The sequence below is a fragment of the Grus americana genome, chromosome 13 (assembly GCF_028858705.1).
Source record: "Grus americana isolate bGruAme1 chromosome 13, bGruAme1.mat, whole genome shotgun sequence".
NCBI lineage: Eukaryota > Metazoa > Chordata > Aves > Gruiformes > Gruidae > Grus > Grus americana.
In genome coordinates, this window is record NC_072864.1 from 16,793,359 (window position 1) to 16,812,901 (window position 19,543).

The window sequence follows — 19,543 nt, forward strand, 5'->3', positions numbered from 1 at the left end:
CTGTCTAACCCATCTTGCAAGTAAAATTAAAGTGTATTCCTACTAACCTACTCACAGAATCAGATTCTAAGGGGCAGCTGTGACTTAACAAAATCCAGCCCACATTCATCTTTGTGGAAGAGATCTAAGCAACTCTTTTCCATTTCAGAATTTCTCTTTCCATCTAAGGTTTAACAAGAAATCAAATATTTTATTGTAAATTTGTTTACAATTAAGGGAATATACTTCTCATCTAAATGTCTGATTTATATCACTACAGATTTTGCCAGTAGTGTCTTCCAATGTGCTAAACCCAGCCATATCCTCAAGTAAGTACTGCAGATCTTCAAAGGTATCTATGTGCCCAAATTGTGATGATTTACTACAAAGTAGCCACCCAATGTCTTTCAGGATGTAGCTTGAAATCTCATATGATTTTTATTAATAGATTAGTTTTGATACACTGAGTCTTAAGTAATGGAGCTGCTTTTGAAATCTGTATCTTTGGTATGCCATGTATTTTATTAAGAGCGACGATGCAAAATGCTGACCACACTTTATAGCCAAATCTGGGCCTGGAGGTGAGAGAGAGATACACATGCATCTCTGAAGGCAAATCAGCTATATATAAATCAGTAACACCCACCATGCAAAAATATAATAAAAAACCCCCACTCCCAGGGAGCTTACTAATAGGTTTTGCAACCTGTCTTTTATATTTAGATTATCAATAAAGTAAGAACCATCATTGTCTATTATCAGGCACATGAGCTTCAAGGTTATATTTTTTCATTACACAATTTTCATGACTATTGTCTCCAAAGCACCCTCCTTGCTAATTCATGTCCTGACATGGCATTTCAGAAGAGGGAGGCAGATTCCCTGGCTGTTTCACACTATAACGAAAACCATTTGAATGATCATATTTTAACATATTTTCAAATAGAAAACTCAGCTTACCTTTAACTCTAGAATTGTGATCTGTTTCCTGAATATTAAAGCCTCAATCTTCTTTTCTCATGGGTAAGGTCGGTATAATTTCATTCCCTTTTTAGGGACATGGGATAATTCAGGTTGGAAGGGGCCTTGGGAGGTTTCTAGTTCTACCTCCTGCTCAAAGCAGGTCAGCTACGGTCTGTGAAGACCAGTCAGGGCTTTATCCAGTTTGATCTTGAAACTCTCTAAGGATGAAGACTGCACAACCTCCCCGGGTAACCTGTGCCCCTGCCTGGCTGACCCTGGGGGGAAAAGGTTTCTCCTCATCTCCAGTCTGAACCTCTCTTGGTCCTACTTGTGCCTGCTTCCTCTTGCCCTCCCACCATGCATCGCTCTGAAAAGCCTGGTCCGTGTCCTCACCAACCCCCTCACAGACACTGGGGGCTGCTGTGAGGTCCCCCTCAAAGCCTTCTCTTCTCCAGGCTGGACAAGCCCCAACCCCTGAGCCGCTCCTTGCAGGGCAAGTTCTCCAGCCCTGACCACCGTGGCAGCCCCCCACTGAACTCACTCCACTTTGTCAATGTTGTTTTCCTTGATATTTACTAATAAACAACAGCAGCCATCACAAAGTGATGGGCAAAACAGAATCGCAGAAGGCAGTATTGTCTTCTGATTAAAGAAAGGTTTTTTACAGGGCCATGATATCACCAGTCGACTCTATTCTGATGTCTATCGCTGGCACACTGTATTACTGAGTTTACTTATTCTTACCTTTGATATTTGTAGTATCTCCCTCTTCTAGTCATTTAATGACTTATTTGTTCACAAGCCGCCTGAGAAAAAAGTTGACGTAGTAACATTTTTGTACTTCAAAGTAATGGGAATAATGGAAAGATGGTACTTATTAAAACACGATCACTGATTGAACTGTATAGGATGGACATAATTCCCATTCTTGTCCTCCCAGGAACAAAGCTGTATATTCACTTTTGTCTTCAGTTCCAAATCGCAGGAATGTTCAACTGGAAAATGCACCTATTTTCAATTATGGCACTCTTCTGTGCTCCAGACTGCTCTTTTCCACTGACTTAACTTAACTGCAGCAGAGAGAGGCTGGATGAGAGCAGTGAGAGATGACATCACATCTGTCTGAATTAACAAGGTGATAAATAAGTACAGTAAGTCCAGCTGAATGGATCAACAAATAAGTAGAACTATGTTTTCCCATAGTTGCCTAACATAAATCACAAGAACTCAAATCTTTGGAAAACTCCCTTTAAAGCAAGACTAATTAATTTCACATTCTTGGTTTTTGTACATGTTAATACCTTTTATAGGTCCTTAACCTGAACAGTCTTTTGACTTTTTTGTCAAAAGTTTTAATGTGTCATATGTCTTTAATAAATAACTCCTAGGGTTGTTTTTTCCACCTTATTTTTCTCCTATTCACAACACACGTACTTCTACATATTTACTTTAATTACAAATGCCTTGCATACCGTGTCTATAAATTATTAAGGACTGTCTATACGAAATATGTTCTACTTTTTTTTTTTTAATTTCACTGATTCATTGACCATGTATCAATAATTTTAACCAACTCTCTTGTTTTCAACCAATGGAGAAATGCTCACAACTAGACAACAATAACCTTTCCTTTAATTTTAACACGTACAATGAAGACATGTTTTTTGTTGGTATACATCATGTTCAGAGCTGAGAAACAAGAGTCTGCAAAAATAACTCCCATCCTTGACTTTGCCACCAACTTCCATTCTGATCTTGACCATATCAAACAAAATTCAAGCTAAAACTTTGTCTTCAAGTTTGCTAATATTGGATTCTGATACGCTGTGTGAGGGACTGAAGTTGCCCTTCAGGGACTCTCAGTACAGTGACGTTACAGCAGCAGCTTGGCTTGCCTCCTGCCACCCCAGAGGAACTGGAAAAGAAATTTATCCACACAATGGAAAAGAGCCACTGAGGATGGTTGAGAAGTATGTTTTCTAGGGGTTGGGTTAAGGAGTTAGCTGGATGAGAGCCAGGATTAAAAGAATTGCAATAACTCCAGATTGTAGGTCTCAGCTGATTGTCCAGGGGTTTGGCTTAGTCCAAAACCACTCTGATTTTTGGCAAAGCCTAGGTTCTGTCTCTCTATTTAAATATCATTAACAATTCCAGAGACCTGGTTCTTAGAGAAACATCACCAAAGCAGCATGCACAAGGAAGAAAACGTGAGGAAAGGTAAAGGGCTTTTGACAGATGAGCTTCATGATCAAGCATATACAAGTAATAATGGGCAGTTTTAAGACTTATGTGACCCGGGCTGACAAAATTTGTAAGTAAACCTCACTGGTATCTGTGAGAGAGGAAGCTGTAAGAAACCCCATATTTGAAAAGATTTATGTTACTGAGTTGAACATTCTGAAATTAGACTGAAAATCTTGGCAAACTCTTCATTTCCAGTGCTAATAAGGAACTAAAGAACTGGACCTGCCTCCTAAAACTATTCCCTCTGCTCTTTTCCTACTTTATTTATTTTCCCTGCAGAGGCTTGGGCTTTACCTCCACTCTCTAGATAAATCATTTTGAGAACAGATGGAGTAATATGTATTGCAACATCAGAGGGTACAAATCCGTAGGTGTTTTCTGTGAAGAGAACCAACTAACCAACAAAGCTCGGCGTTAAAACCTGAAACATCTGGTTGGACATGCTGGCTCTTTGCAAGCCCTGCTGAAGCTGGAAGATCAGAGGGGACAGATTCATGTTTAACATTTATTGATTGATATTTAGTAATTTTTCTATTGCATAAAAATAGGTGCAAGACTGATGAGTCCTTCCATCCATACCTTTCACTTCACTTGTCGCTAAGAACAGAAAACTGCACCAGATCCGTAGCTGACATAAATGGGAATAGCAGTCATGTCTCCAGGGGAGACGTACAAACTGAAATTATGGAGTAATTTGTTCACAATATTCTGACGGTTCATAAAGAATTCTTAAAAAACTAAATGAACTGCAAGTGGTCTTATGTGTTTTTTGTTGTTGTTGTCGTTCTTTATATTTCAATTTCAACAAATCCCATTCACTCCCATTCCTTCCAGGCTCTTTTCCTGCTCCTTAGGACTCCAGTGGATTGTAACCATAAAGGAAAATCTCCAGTATTTATTCAATGATTGTGGTGCGATAATACCACTTGGTACACTTTTTAATGGTGATAACAAAAAATGATGAAACTGAAGGATATTTTCAGGATTAGTCAATCTAGTTCTCAAATTGTATTTTCTATACCTAACTTTCACAGTTTCGCATCCAAGAACGTAGAGAATAGGATCCTTGTAACAACACTTTAACGCCTGTTGATATATAATTACCGACACAGTATTTTCTCAATAGACCTCTAGGAAAATAAGAACAGATTTTTCATTATTTTTCATTTCTAACAGACAAACTGGGTAACTTTCCAAGAGTCATAGATTAAACTGGATCAAGATCAGGGGTTCTTGAATCCTTTAATTCAGATCACTAAACCTGTTTTTCTGAAACCACTTAGAACTGTCCAGGTATTGCGGGCTGCTTATAAAGCTGTTGCTGTTCTGCAGCACTGCTATTTCTATGCAAAAAGGTAGAATTTAAATGTATGACTTTCACCACTGCTGTCCATATATTGCTCTCTGAAGTCCTTAGCTTTGCTTAATATTAGATAAGTAAATACATCGTTCATAAAAGTCAGTAATACCACATAAAATTACCCCTCTTCAAGAAAAGACCTATTCCACTAAAAGACACTAACGGATTCCTAATGACACCATTTTGTTAAGGAGCCCTCTCAATTCTTGACTTAAGGGTGTTTTAGCGTGCAAATGACACCAAAGAATAAGTATTCTTTAATACAAACCTTTCTCGGCTTTATGGGTCCCATTAATGCCCCACTCAGTGTTCACAGAGGTGATTGCCCCGGGAGCTTATCGAGCACTATGAGAGGGAAAGAGGGGGCGTATCGTGCTCCCGTGGCACTCAGGTGGCAGGCGTCACGTTGGCCCACACACCGAGCACCTGTTTCAGAGAATCCTTCTACAAAGTAAAGAAACACTAGATGGATCTGGGGTCAATCACCTCTAAAAAGTGAGAACATCCAGAGATCTGTGTATGAGGTTCTCTCCTGAACAGTCATTGTCCTAGTGTTCACGAGCTATAAGTTAATAGATGTTTATGAAGACTGGTTTTAAACTGAATATATCATTACTTAGGATAACTGACAATTATATGATGAGAAAAAATTCCTAATACGAACACAGAACTAACAGACGTGGAGGAACAGAGATATGACAGACAAAATGGAACTTGGGTCTATGTCTAACACACAAACCCCCTCCCATCTTCCTATCAATACGGTGATTAAGCTTTACCAGCCATACAGCAATCGTTGCCCTCGTCTATTTTTTGCATTGTCAAAAATGGAAGCTGCCTTTCAAATGCACAAAATGTAAAAGTCACCGTAAGTAAAGGAAATGCTACAAGTTCATTTCCGTGCAATTAAAATAAATAAATTAAAAAAAAATCAAAAAAGGAAAAAAAAGGAAGGAAGGAAGGAGTTTAAAACCTAGATGTTTAGACAGCCCTGCAAGCCCCCTTGTGACCTTACTCTGATATTTAACAAAACATTAATCTTCTTGCCAGCAATTATAAAGAATACAGTGATGTAGCTGGGGCTCAGTGAGTGAGTAATAGTAATTCCATTGTTCTCTTTTATTTATGCCTTGGCTGTACCAGGCAGATGAGGTAAGTTGGGGCTTTTTATATGTTATTATTCTGAACTGGCAATACATAAAGGCTGATTACACAAATATCTGTCTGTTTCTGAAGCACTGTTTCACACCTCCTTCCAGCTCATGATCAAAGCGTTTCAACATTTTATTATGAAATCATGAATCCCCCCCTTAGTTTGCATATGAATTATAGGCTTTTTTTTAAGAACACTGGTGTACAACAGTGACAGTGCCTTTTGAACCACGGAACAAAACAAGGTGTTACACATTACTTCTTGAAGGCAATGACTTGCTGAATAATTCTGTTTGTTGGAGCACGGTCCAATCTCCCTATTGAATACAAAAGCCTTGAGACCAAAGAATTTTTTTTTCTGTGAACAGGCCAGTGATTTTGTTTCAATTGTAAGGGGCAAAAAAAAAAAAAAAAAAAAGCAGAGCCCTAGTAACAAGTTGAGAAAACGTTGCCATGTAGCTGTAATTATAACAAATCTAAAAGAGCTTCCCTCTGCTTGTCTGAAATGCAGTAGTTATACTAAAAATTGAAAATAATTCAATAATTCATTTAATAACGTCCCACTGTACAAACAGTGCATTCTGCAAGGTTCTAAGTCGGTTCCACATATGTACCATAAAGCACACCGAAGGAACAGCCAAGAAGGCGGCAAAGCATAGCCCAGTAAGTTTTAAGCAAGTATCCTGCACCTACTTCTCAGAACTGTCATGGTATCTTTAAGATTCACACTTACTAAACTTCAAGGATCAACTTCATAACAAAACTTACGATGCTCAATCTTTCTACTTCAGAAAGAGGAGAGGTTAATTTATCTGCACGGATTTTTTTTACCCTCTAAGAAACTTGCATTTCAGAGTCTCAGAACTGTGAATCAGGGATAAGATTTCCGCTGAGTTTTACAAGAACAACATCCAGTTGTGGATGCTTATGCTAAGATGCATGTTCCTGTATGACAAATATACCTAATGGAATGCCCATGGTTGTTCTTTTACATATACCATGAACATATACCATATTTTATTTCACAGTAGTCCAAAAAGTGTGCCATTCCTATAAAATATATTTATATTCTAAGGATTTTTCAAGTTTGCTTTACAGAATACAAATATGAACTGGGAACAACCTTATGAATAGAAAGGACATTTTATTAGGCTTTTAGGTCAGTGATTTGCAACTATTCATGCCATTTGTGCCACTTCAGTCAAAGCAGGATTTGGTCCATAACTATTGACTTCTCTTGTTTGTAATGCCATCTTCTCCCTCTGTTCACTTCTCTGTATCGGCAGAGACAGATTCGGCTCATCTCTAGAAATCTGATAATGTCACCAAATCAAAATTTAAGGTGGGAGGGTAAAGAGAAATTGCTTCTATGTTTCATCACCAGCATAAAGAATGAAGTATTTACACTCTGATCGCAGGACTTCCGTATGGCTATGCAGTGAAAGATCACATAAGCCAAGGCAACAGCCTAGCTAAGAATACTTGGTTCGTTGAAAGATTTTTTTCAGATCATCAGTAGGTGACTAAAGTAAGTGAATTTAAAACAGCATTTGTTTTCTGAACAGCTAAAGGCTTAGCTTGTTACACCGAATAGTATTTCCCTCTTGGACTAAACCCATGGAGGTTATCCAAAAGCAGATTCAACTCAATGGCAGCTGATGTAACTTGGCTCTCCGTTACCAGCGGGACTGCGGTGCTAGGGCTGTCATACGATATAACTCCTTTTGTCAGCCAATTCAGTACACTTGAAACATTTTGCAAAACTGGCTACCACTTCAGACTTGCTCTGTGAAATAACTTTGAACGTGTATCTTTGACCTTACGATCATTTCTTCAGCACAGCCTAAAACTGGGGTGGGTTTAGATTCTGCACATTAACATAATTGCATTTTCTCTACCAACATATTTTAAAGCAGAACAGAATGGCATTGCATTGCGTGAAATTAACAATTATGTTTTTATCAGTGTAAATACCTTTTCATTGAAATGAATTAATTCATATAGTAAAACTCCCTAATATTACTCAAGCTTCCTGTGCAGACTTAGAAGTGCCAGACCAAAAAAAGGAGAGATCCTTGCCTTAATGTCAAACTGCAGAAAATAATCCATCGGGCCCCATTCACAGACAGACAGGCCACGTCCCTGAGTACCTTGCAAAATCAATGCTCTCCATGCATGAGGCACAAACTCACAAAGGCAAGAATTCAGAGTTGAGCCGTAAGCCCTGTTCATAATTTGTTTCATTGTTGCAGCACATATGAGATATGTAAGACCCCCAGCAGCTTTGAAGCTCCTGTTCTGTTCCTGCACAATAGGGGTGGGTTAGGGATTGCTTTGTATCCATATCCCTTCAGTTCTGGTGCCTGGGCAAGCTTTAAAGAAGGTATTTAATGTTATTTGAATGAGGTTTTATCATAACGTTGAAGAAACAAAATAATATTTGGGAAAAGTAACATAATTCTCAAACCAAGGTACATTAAAATGGCCTCAATATATCATGCAACTCATTATGTGAGACTACACCATTCCTCCGAGCTATGAATTTACATAGTAGTGGAAACCATAAGAGATAAGAAAAGGCACTTGTAGCCAATTCTGTAAGAAAGACATTTTTTAATTTGAGAAAATATACTTTTGCAGGACAGATACTTAGATGACTAACCTAGTAAATTTCTGCTTCAAAACCTAATTTTATGGAACAAAATTTATCAAAGTTAATGTTATATAATGTAGTTTTGCCAATTTTTTACATTATCATCTTAATAATATTTTGTAGTCTCCCAGACTTTATGGGATAGATATTGCATTAGTTATACTTTAATGGATCACAATGACAACTACTTTAAAATCACTACTGTACCACATGCACAGAATCCATCACCACAGAGTATTTAAATAATATGAAATCCATACAGAACAATATCATAACTAGATGCAGGTATCCAAACAAACTTCATTCGAAATGCTAACACATCCTCATTCTTTACCTCTTTTGTACTTAACAGCATTGAAGCATACAGAACATGTGAACCTTTCTGTAAAATTTGTAAAAACAATACTTTCAATATTATCAATGCAGAATTAAGCTGCAAGTTGCATAAAAAATTGGAGTACATCTTGAGGCACTCACAATATAAAAGGCTACCTAGAACAAAATGGTATTGTATTATGCTGATGCAATTAATGTATTATACCATTTGTCATGCTGCTGGCCCATGCAGCCTTGTATTCTCTGCCTAGAAATATTTTGCAGATTGAGAGAGATAAGAGTGTTCACAGTCCTAGAGCTCTAGGTCAAGATGACTTTTAAGTCTCCCAAAACTGGAACATGTAGAGTATTTTAGCTAAGTATTGCTGACTCGAAGACATCTTTAAGAATGAAAAAAGAGCCTCAAGCTCAGCACAACTCGTAGAAATCCTAGAGCCTCAGTTATCTTCATTTCAGGTTTCTGAATTATCAGTACTGTAATGAGCTCTTATTACCCAGAAGCAAAGTTGCAAGTAGTATTGGATTAAGAAAAAACCTGAAGAAACATAAGGTGGAACAGTGTGTTCTTCTGGGAGTAAAATAACCTTCAGCTTCCTTAGGGTAGGTAGATGCTGCTCTGTGAGGGCTCTAGCTGCGCTAAAGTTGGCTGAACTTCTAAAGAAAGCAATTATACCTCTCCTTTGAATACTCCTGCTAACAGAACCTTGAAGAGGAATTAGGAGAGGGCTGGGTACCTCTCTGATTTGGGAAGTGGTCAGGGAAAAATAGAGGAGGAGGATATAAACACTATCAGATTAGCACACATGTATCTTATCTTTAAATTTTCTGAGTAATTTTGCTGTTTTGTTTCCTCTCGTCTCTCCAGCTGCACAGTTACTAAACTTCTGCTAAAGTGGATGAGGAAGAAATGTTATATTTTTTGGCTCCATCTTGGCATTCTACACTTGAGACTTCTGTTGTGTGAGGTAAGCTTAGCTTGCCTTGCACTTGTTGCTGCCATATGGAATTTAGGGTAGCCTTTGACTCCGATTTCTTCTCTCTCTCATATTCTCATCCTACTATTTTTCTGCTTGTCAACTGCATCTAATACATATTTCCAAACTCCGTGCTTACTGCAGCAGCAGCAACTCCAGGGTGCTTACCGTAGCAACAGTGTGCCCAGGGTCAGCTTCAAATCAATTACTGTAACAGTCTCCCTGACGAACTTGCTACATCTCCTCTTTCTAAATTGGAGACTGATGAGAATCAAGTAGCTCATGTGATTTTCTGTTTTCCCCCCAAATTTTGTCATTACTGTGACATTTGTTACATTTCTTGTATTTATTCATGTATTTCACACTGATGCTCAGTTTACAAAGCCATTTTGCAATACCACCTAAAATACGACCATGACTATGATTACAAAAGCATTTAATGATTGTTGTAAGTTTAAAACAAGCTGTTATGGTAAGACCTATATGTAGTCTCAGGCGAGAAAGTACAAAACCAAAAGTTCAAAAGCTCTTGGCAACCAACCTCAGAGGCATGTAAAAGATCAAACACACACACATGCTCAACAAAAATTTTCATTAGAAATTTGAGGTTCTGCTCTTGGGCACACTTGGACTGTCATTCACGGAACCCGTAATGAAAGCATTCCTTCCCCTGCACCCCCGGGGTTCGAACTAACGTGCATTGTCCAAGCACAGCTGGTCACTCCTCCTTTTCCCCCATGGGTTTCACCTCTTTTGCCCAGCACACGAAGGAGCTGGAACCCATCCCTGAAGTAATTTTAACCTACTTTTCCTATCTTCTGGATGATTTTGGAAGGAAAAATTGTCGTCTTCTGAGGCTATTTTACATTTTGGGATTACGTCTCACAGATCTTTTAACAAATTAACAAGCAAGTTCTATTCAGATAACTAAGCACTTAAAATTTGGGACCATATCGATGGTGGTAGAAGGCGCTGTGTTAACGGTTCATGAAACTCTGGGCTAGGCAAAGATCCACAAAGGTACTGAGGTACCTCAATCCCGTCCATTTCAATGAGATTTTAGTATTTAATTCCTACAGTCTGCACCTCAGAAATATTAGCATAAAGGCAATGAGACGAAACTTGGGCTCCCGTGCAACTTCATGTCATCTTAGGTACGGAAATGACTTGGCAAGCACACAGCAAAAGATGCCCGGCTGGCATAAGCAGAGAGGTAAGCATGAAGTGCGCAGCTTCTTCATCAGCCCCACGTTGCACTGCTGAGCAGAACAGCTGTTAAATACTTTTAAAAGTCAGACTCTAAATACTACAGAAAATGGCTATGGGATTAAGCCATATACCATTTTTTTTAAGATATCTTTTGTCTCTGTAGCATCTGCTCTCATTATGAACTCATTTTTTTATCTATGCTTGGGTCCATTTCTTAAATCTGAATACTTGACAAATATTTCCACTGGCTTACATCGATAACCAAAGTCTGAAAATAACACTTTCAATATGGTTAATTCATTAGGAAAATAGAAGATGCATCTGCCCTATTTTAGTGCTGCTGCTTCCAATGCAATTTTACATTACTTTGTAAATTATGCTAATATTTATCTATATAATTTTGGCATCTTTAAAAATTAACAGTAAGGAGTATCAGCGAAAAGCAAGTTATATCTGCTTGAAAGAAATTAAGATGCTATTCATATCTGATACACATTCTTCCCAGTCATGATGGAACTGATGTAAGACCATCACTTCAGTCAGATATTCCTCTCTCAGACATTTCCTTGCTCTCTGTTGCCAAAGTCTATTGTTAACTGTTCATAAAAGGTCTTCCTAGAGACTGATACGTTGCATGGGGTCCTTAGTATATCTCTCTTTATTCATGCTGAGATCATATCTCCTGATTTTCTAGCTCTTCTCCTCCAGGTTCTGTGCTGCAGTCCCTTCCTTTTTGAAGTTTCTGTTTTCATAGATGACCATTACTTTCTTATGTTTAATTCCTCCTAAGTGCTGTAATTTCCCAAATGTTTTTAATTCCATAAGCTGTTTCCTGTGATCTTCTCCAGACTACTTCTCAGCATGGTTTTCAGTTTTCTCTGGGGCTATACTTCTTTTTATCCACCTCTTCCTCTCCTCTCTCTTCCCTCAGCATACAACAGCACTGGCCTCCTTCAGCCATAGCTCATTTGTCTGTTTAGCATCTGTTTGTCATTCATACCCCTTGATGTTATAACACTCATCTTTTTCATATTCTCATCTATAGCCCACTGTGAATACTTGCACAACGCTTTAGATTCGCCATAGAGCATTTAGTTCTATTTCTTCTAATAGGATATTTGCCTCCTTATCTTCAATAGTCTCCTTCTTCCTCAGGAAGTTTTAATATTGTCATCACTATTTTAAATTTACTGTTTCCTGCAGCTGATCTTTAATTAGAAAGCTGTAATGGGACAGTGTAACTGCAGAAGCCCCACTTGTCCAGCCTACAGACATAAAAATTCACTCCTAAATACAGAGTTCGTCAGATGCCAAAATGCAGGCCTTCCATTGCTTTTATAAAGATAAAGAAGCCCACTGAAAATGTCCCAATTTGTCCAAATACTCAGAACTCATGAATACCATAAATAAACTGGTATAACTTAATGAAAAAAACGCACCAACATTGTAGAATTTGCTTTGGGTACAATGACTGCTAAAGTTGGCATGTAGTGGGCATGCCTTTCTGAGTTTCACCTCCTGTTTCCCTATGCATCTGCGAATCAATGCAAGCTAAACAAAGTAAAATTTTTGCACAATGTTCTATTGTGAGGCTAAAGGAGTTTTGCCCATTGCTCTGAAATTATTATAATCAGTATTTATTTTTGACAAAACTTGAAGGCCAGAATCATATATCAAGGCCCAGTTATGACATCTAAAATACACCCATTTTTTATACAAAATAAGAAAGCTTACAAGCTATGCATCTGAGAGATAAGGTGAATACAAAACAGATGAGGAAAGCCCAAGGTAACTGTGAGATGATTAACGGCTTGTGTAATACGCAGTGCTACCGCACCTCAACTGCTTGGCTATGATTAAACTAATTTAATAACTGCTACCATGCGAAGAAAAGGAATTAATAGCAGAATGGGAGTTTATTGTCTTCTCTCTTCTGTAATTTAGTCAGCACCAAAGTATTTATTAGAAACATATTTATTGTGTATTCACTTTTGGACGTGCCATATGTTCTTCTACTTATGATGTAATAATTTGTGTTGGTTTTTGGGGTTTTTTTTTTTTGAAGTGCTGTATAAAAAGACTAAAGCTGAAACTGGAAAAAGTCACTAGATATCAGTGCTGAATGTGAGATCAATTTCATAGGAAGAAATTCATGCCTCTAATGAGAAGTTTGCTCTAATGAAATGAAGAAGATCAAAGCTGATAGAAAGCAAAGCTATGTAATGAAACAGTGATTTAAGAAGCCTGGGACATTCATTTTATTTTCATTGTAAGATAGGTTACTTGCCTTACTCTTTGGTATTGTTTATTCTGGTGTCTGTACATGGTTTTGATTATATTAATTAGATTATTGGCCAAATTCTAAACTGTTGTAAATCAAAATTGCTCTTCTGTCTCCAGTGAATGACAGTGACTTATACCAGCTGATGATCTACCCTTCAATGTCTTACAGGATAAAGATTTTGCAAAAAAAAAGTTTGTTTGTAAAAATGTTACAATTTATTGCAGTTTTGCAAATGGATAGAATTTCTTGCTGTAAATACTTTAATTAGTATTATAAAAAGAATTGAAATTTAATTAAAGATGAAAAAAAAGCACAGTGGAAATTTTTAAAAGGATAAAACCAGCAAGAAACACTCCCAGATTTGAATGCCATTTTAACAGTAATCTGAACCAACATCTGAAACGTGTTATATAATTTTAAACATATACTAAAAATTATTTTCTTCCAGCTTAGAGCAAGTGCAGACTCAATAGTTGTTCCAAAGCTTTTAGTTATTTTTCCCCTCAATCTCTAGACATAAACAAACAAGAACGCTAATTAAAAATGTTACTTCGGGCAAGAATCTTGTCAAAGTAGTTAAACAGGGTTAGGCTCAATCATTGGAAGGTAGGGTAACCTCTAGAGAAAGCATGCATCATGTAAACACACTGCATTTATTCAAACAGTGATTCTCCAACAGTTTGAAACCAATGCCTTAGTATATTATCGAAAAATATTACTTTTGCTCTTAACACGACAATCAAACGTGTGTTCACTTTTCATGTATATATTGAACATGACACTTTTCCAAAATGCATTTATGATACTGAGTAGCTGGGCAGGTTTTATTTGAGATTGTTGTACCCTTAATTCCTTAAATTTTCCTTGTTTCTCAGAGACTGTTGTCAATGGCACCGTGTGCAGTTTCTCCACTACGACTGCAGTTTTACTAGAGTTTATGAAGTGTACAGTACAACAGGGAGAAGGTGAACTTGATTTCTGAAAGGACATCAGACTAGCTTGTGTGCAGGCACGGTTAACATGATAACAGTTTGGCTGTTAAGTTCTTTGAAACAAGGAGTGTAAATTCAACAGGTTTTACCTGGGTACATCTAAAGGGCTGGAAACCAAAAGCATTTCTCAGGATCTGAATCTGGCTACGCATACTTCTGGTGTTCCCACTAGAAGGTAACCTAGGCATTTGAGCAGGGACAGCTGTGGTGCTACCACAGCCTGGATGGTCCACAGGCCAGGACTTCAAGGTACGTCATGGGGGCACCTGCTTTGAAGTTTAGACACAGCCAATGAGACCCGTTAGACTTCAACCTGGAAAGCATTTATGATGTATGTGAACAGTCCAAAATGACAAGAACTGACGCTGCCTGAATTCAAGAAAGCTCCACTGAAGAAGGAACACACTATTCTGCCAACCCACTGAGACCTATGATGCTGTTGAGGTCTCCATGAAAATCAGTAAAATCCCTAGGGAAGCTGACCACTTTATGGCCAAGAGGATTCACAGGAACACAGGGCCTGAGACACAGCACCACGAGGTACTCGCTCCGCACAGAGCCCAGTCCATTGCTGTTGGAAGCAATATATAATCCACTTTACAAATGTAAAAGCTTTACCTGAAAACTTTTGTCTATTTTGCTCATATGAAGAAGCAGTTCCAGAGTCTGAATAAGCACTAACAGTCTGAAAATTTATTGAGAGTGTGTATTTATTTACTATCTCGTTCTAGGTGTCTCTGGCAAACTGTGTCTGCTATGTCTACGCACAGAGGGGAATGCTCCTGCAGAAAGAGCGTGACCAGGTTCCCGATGCTCAGGATTTGGTTTGGATGATTTTCATCTGATACACAGTGTTAATGTCTCAGTGGTTCTGCAGAACTGTCATTAGTTTATCAATCATTATTTTGTCACTTAAGTATAGTGTTACATATTCTCTCGCTTTCTATTTTTGCGCTACATTTTTAACCTTTAGAAAAAATTTAAATGTCAGCTTGACACAGTGTAATGATGGACAAGTGCAAAAGGAGCAACAGTAAAGTTTACCATTCAGACAGATCCTCATATATTCTGTGACACATGTTAATGCAGTCAAGGCAGTCTATATTCAAGACAACAATCATTCAGTAAGTTGAAACTTTTTTCATGGATGACTTTCACATGACATAATTTTGAGTAAGTTCTATCTAGAAAATTATCAGGTTGTGTAGTATTTTATACTTGCAAAAGCTGCATTTCAATGTATTTGAAATAAAATAAAAACCATTTCACTTTATTTCACCTTCCCATTTTTTCCTTGTGGGGTAATATACTTATAAATTAATATAAAAATATACAATTATAAAAAGCCAAAGCTGACTTCATAGTAAAATAAATATGCCCATATGCTCAGATAACTAAGTGAAATTTAATTGCGTTTGTGTATGCATATTTAGGTAGCTACCTTCAAAAAAGAACCTACATGCTACAGTTAAGTAACGTAACAAGGATTTGTATAGATGGTGTAGCTCAATATGCAAGTTCAAATGAACTTGCATTCTTCTGTAATTTATGCCTTTCTTTTTAAGACAATATGTCCTCACGTTTTTCCAAGAAAAGATGTATAACTTAGTCTTTTGGGCACTGATCCATTTTACACATTTCCTGGTCTGCCCTTGTGTTACTGGAAAACTTATTTCAGGATGAAAGCTTAGTTTGTGTAAGAAATAAAATCAATTCAATTGAACATAGATGACTGTTGCACAAACACATGTATACTGTGTTACACACAAATGCTGACATTTATCAGTATCATTTAGAAGCAACCACATAAACTCCTTCTAGTGGACCAAATTTCTAATGGGTCTATTTACGTAACGTTTGCATTGAACTTAGAACAGCCTGGGCTCTGTATAATGTTTCAAATAGGAGTACTAAACTGGTGCATTTCTTTCCCATCGAACTAAGATTTTATGTTTCTGGCAATGGTTTTGGAAGATAATGTACTTGTTAGCCAAAAAACCCATTCAGAAAATAACCTCATTCCTACTTTGATGTACAAATGTAACTACAGAGTTCCTTAGGAAGGGATATGACCCATCTTATTTTTACACATTATATTCTTTTTTTTTTTTTTCTCCCCTAATGTCAAAGATACTTATCTTAGTGAAAGGCTTCTCCATGGATTATATTTTCCTTCTTTTCTTTCTAGGCTACCCTCAAGATAAATGAACTTTATCTTTTCAGGAAGTTAAAATTTTTATTTAAAATGTGAAATCTTGTTGAGTCCCAGGGTTAAGTGCATGGTTTCAAAGCTGATACGCTTTGAACATATGGCTCTCTTATTTCTAGCTATATTTAACATTCTTTTATCTTGAAACATTTTGCTCAATTTCTCAGAAATGCCATTTGTTTAAAAAAAACTTTTTGAGAATCAAGCCTCCAGCAGGACTATCTCTTTCCTCTATTTACACACAGGACACAATCCTGGCAACAATTTAACTCCAGCAAGTTGGAGAAATTCCACCTGGACTACGTGTCCCACAATCAAACTGGCTGTGTGCTCCCAAAGGTGGTTCACTGTCAGATGGCAACTGAGACTACGTTGCATTTCTCTTTGCATCAAGGGAAATAAAATCAGTTCTGAAACAATTTTACCTCAGGGGGGCGGGTCTACATTCATCCACTTTAAGCTTGGCCTTGCTCTTGGAGTGCTTTAGATTGCTTTTTTTTTTTTTTTTTTTAAAGCGCCCCAGGTCACACTGGGATTCCAACTGAATCTGGCAATAGTACACTTCATTCTAGACTATATACATTTCATTAATACTTTGTTTAAAAAAACACCACTCCCAGACATTTGCCTATTAAATGTTTCAGTTGAGGGATCAGGACCTATGAGATACAAAATCTAAGTCAACTCAACAGAAAATATTTCAATGTTTCATAGTACTCAGAAGAGAAATGCTAAAACATGTTTTTGGGAACCATGCTACTTCCAATATCATTAGGAAAGAACCGATCCTGAATAAACATGAAGCGTTTTGAGAGCTACAGTAATGAAAACACGTACAAATTTGACTTTAACTACAACTAGTATCATTGCCATTAATGCAAGTGTTCCATTAAGCAATCTGGATTAGATCCAGAGTGTTCACCCCTAAGGAAAAGCAATACCTCTTGTCTTATAGGTGCACAGTAATGATACTACGTACTAAGATAAGGCTACTTGAGCTACTAAAATTACAAGAAAGAAACAACTCTTGCAGATACTTACAATTAGGATACTCTTTTTAAAAGCAGAATTGAGCGCCACCTACTTCTTATCCCCCAAGTCTCACATCCAACCAGTTCTGCCCTTATACCTGCACAAGAAGAAAAGGGAAGATTTTAAGGTTTTAATAAAAAGTTGACATCCAGTCTGGGCTAATTAGACACCTGGATGTGGCAGCATTCTCCCCACTTGCAGATCCCAGGTGAATATTCTAGCCACCTCCTAGAATCCTTCTGTATCAATTCTCTTAACTTCTCCTATGAAGTTTTTAATTTATAATTTCTACAATTATGATAGAACGTAGATTAATGTAGAATTAATGTAAAAATGTTTCTACAGTATTGGAGAAATGTTTACTGGAACAGATATTCAAAACATGCCTTCACACAGGAGAGGAGAATCCTAACACTTTGTATTCTAGTGCAGAGGCAGCTCTCTGCTTAGACCAATCACTGTAATCTGGATACAATTACTTTTTTTTTTTTTTTTTTCAGAAAAGATTTGTTTTTAAGGAACCTACGAGGACTGTATGGACCTTTCTGTTTTTAATGAGATGATATTTTCTGATGAAAGACATTTTCCTCAAATGATTCTTAATATTGTTCTACAAAACATAGATTTGTCATGAGAAAAGGTAGCTAAAGCAAATTATCTGTTAAAGCGTGCTGCACAGCCCCTTACTTCCCGGAGTGTTCCACTGAATTTAATAGGAATACTCTACTGGAGAACCACTACTCAGCATGAGTAATTGTGAGACTCTGCCTGCCATATATCTGTCATGATCATCTAAGATCAGTGATCTTTGGGACAATGTATTCCACTACAGCCTTCTTACAGAATATCTCAACTGTGGAAAATAGCACAAAACCTTGCAATAGCTACAGATAAACAACTAAGATTGATTTTCTAGTACCATTAGGTCTATTACATTCAAGTACCTTAAAATTGAATAATATTCTTTTAAAATTGCAAATAAAAGCCTAACTAAGGCTGCAATGGCATAAAAATAATGATGATAGACTACTGTGATGACAGTTCAAAAGGGATATAATTTATCCATGAGATTTAAGTCTGTGCTGCTAATACTTTTATTAAATGGTAAACCTATACATTGGAGATTTCTGATCATGAAATATATTGGAATTTACATTAAGGAGAGATAGATACTCATAGACATTACTATTTACAAATGATATCTCTTTTATGTAATGTATTCACTACCAGAATTATTTAAAGGAGTGCTGATATTGAGAAATTAGTATTGATTAAAAGACAAAAACAATCCCCAAGAAGATTTAGCACTGAAATCAGACCAAAACGTTAAATAAAAGAATGAACAGTACCAGTAATTTGGAGTACCACTTCCTAAAAAACACATACAGTAGCAAAATCTATTTTAATTGCATATGGGGACTTTGCCTGGATTATGCCCAGGCACATGACAAACCACTACCAAGTCCCCTGTTGGGAGTAAAGGACAAAAAGGGCTTTTACTCGGCTTGTTGCCACTTTTCTCAACAACAACAAGTCACTAGTCACAAAACAAGCGTCCCCTGCATCAAGCCAGCTACCCCTAGGGAGGCTCTGGCTGGCAGCAGTTCCAGGCAGCTCCAGCTTCCCAGTGCCCAGCGCTGGGGGCTGCCAGCCCTTCTCCTTGGCACCAACTCAGCTGGGCTCCCCAGTCGTCCCCTCTTTTTACCTCTCTTCCTCATTGCTCTGCATCACCTTCATTTAAAAACTATTGCATAGCAAAGAGAAGCCGTTTCAGACTCCAACTCATGAAATATTCTCCTGATTATGGAGTAGTCATATTTTATCTTTCAGAATGGTACAAGATTTCATTGCCTCTGGCAAGAGCGATATGTACAAGCCTATTGCATCATGAGTAGACACAGAGTAATCAATGGTTACCTGACTAAATAAAGGACAAAACCTATCCCTGGGGCCCAAGCAAGGGTCATAACAAAGGATCTGGATGGCTTCTAATTCCTTAAAAGCCTACAAGGTTCAGCACTCCTATGAGAAGTGAGTAAGCACTCAACTAGCGTATCTTGAACATCCCGCAGATGTCAGCCAAGATTGATCATAAAATCAAGAGATCTTGTCAGTCTGGTGAACAGGGGGCAAGAAACAATCTCAGCTACCCAGAA

General features: G+C 37.5%; 1 long non-coding RNA gene across 5 annotated transcripts in view; it reads right to left on the reverse strand.

The window, feature by feature from the left end:
• LOC129212206 (uncharacterized) overlaps positions 1 to 19,543 on the reverse strand; it is a 123,614-nt gene that overhangs the window by 93,296 nt on the left and 10,775 nt on the right. For 4 of the 5 annotated variants that reach the window (XR_008579110.1, XR_008579109.1, XR_008579112.1 and 1 more), the window contains exon 2: positions 17,397 to 17,484. The exons of the other annotated variant lie outside the window; for it this stretch is intronic. This is a non-coding gene — a long non-coding RNA (uncharacterized LOC129212206). The remainder of the gene's footprint in view (positions 1 to 17,396; positions 17,485 to 19,543) is intronic. 5 annotated transcript variants of the gene reach the window in all.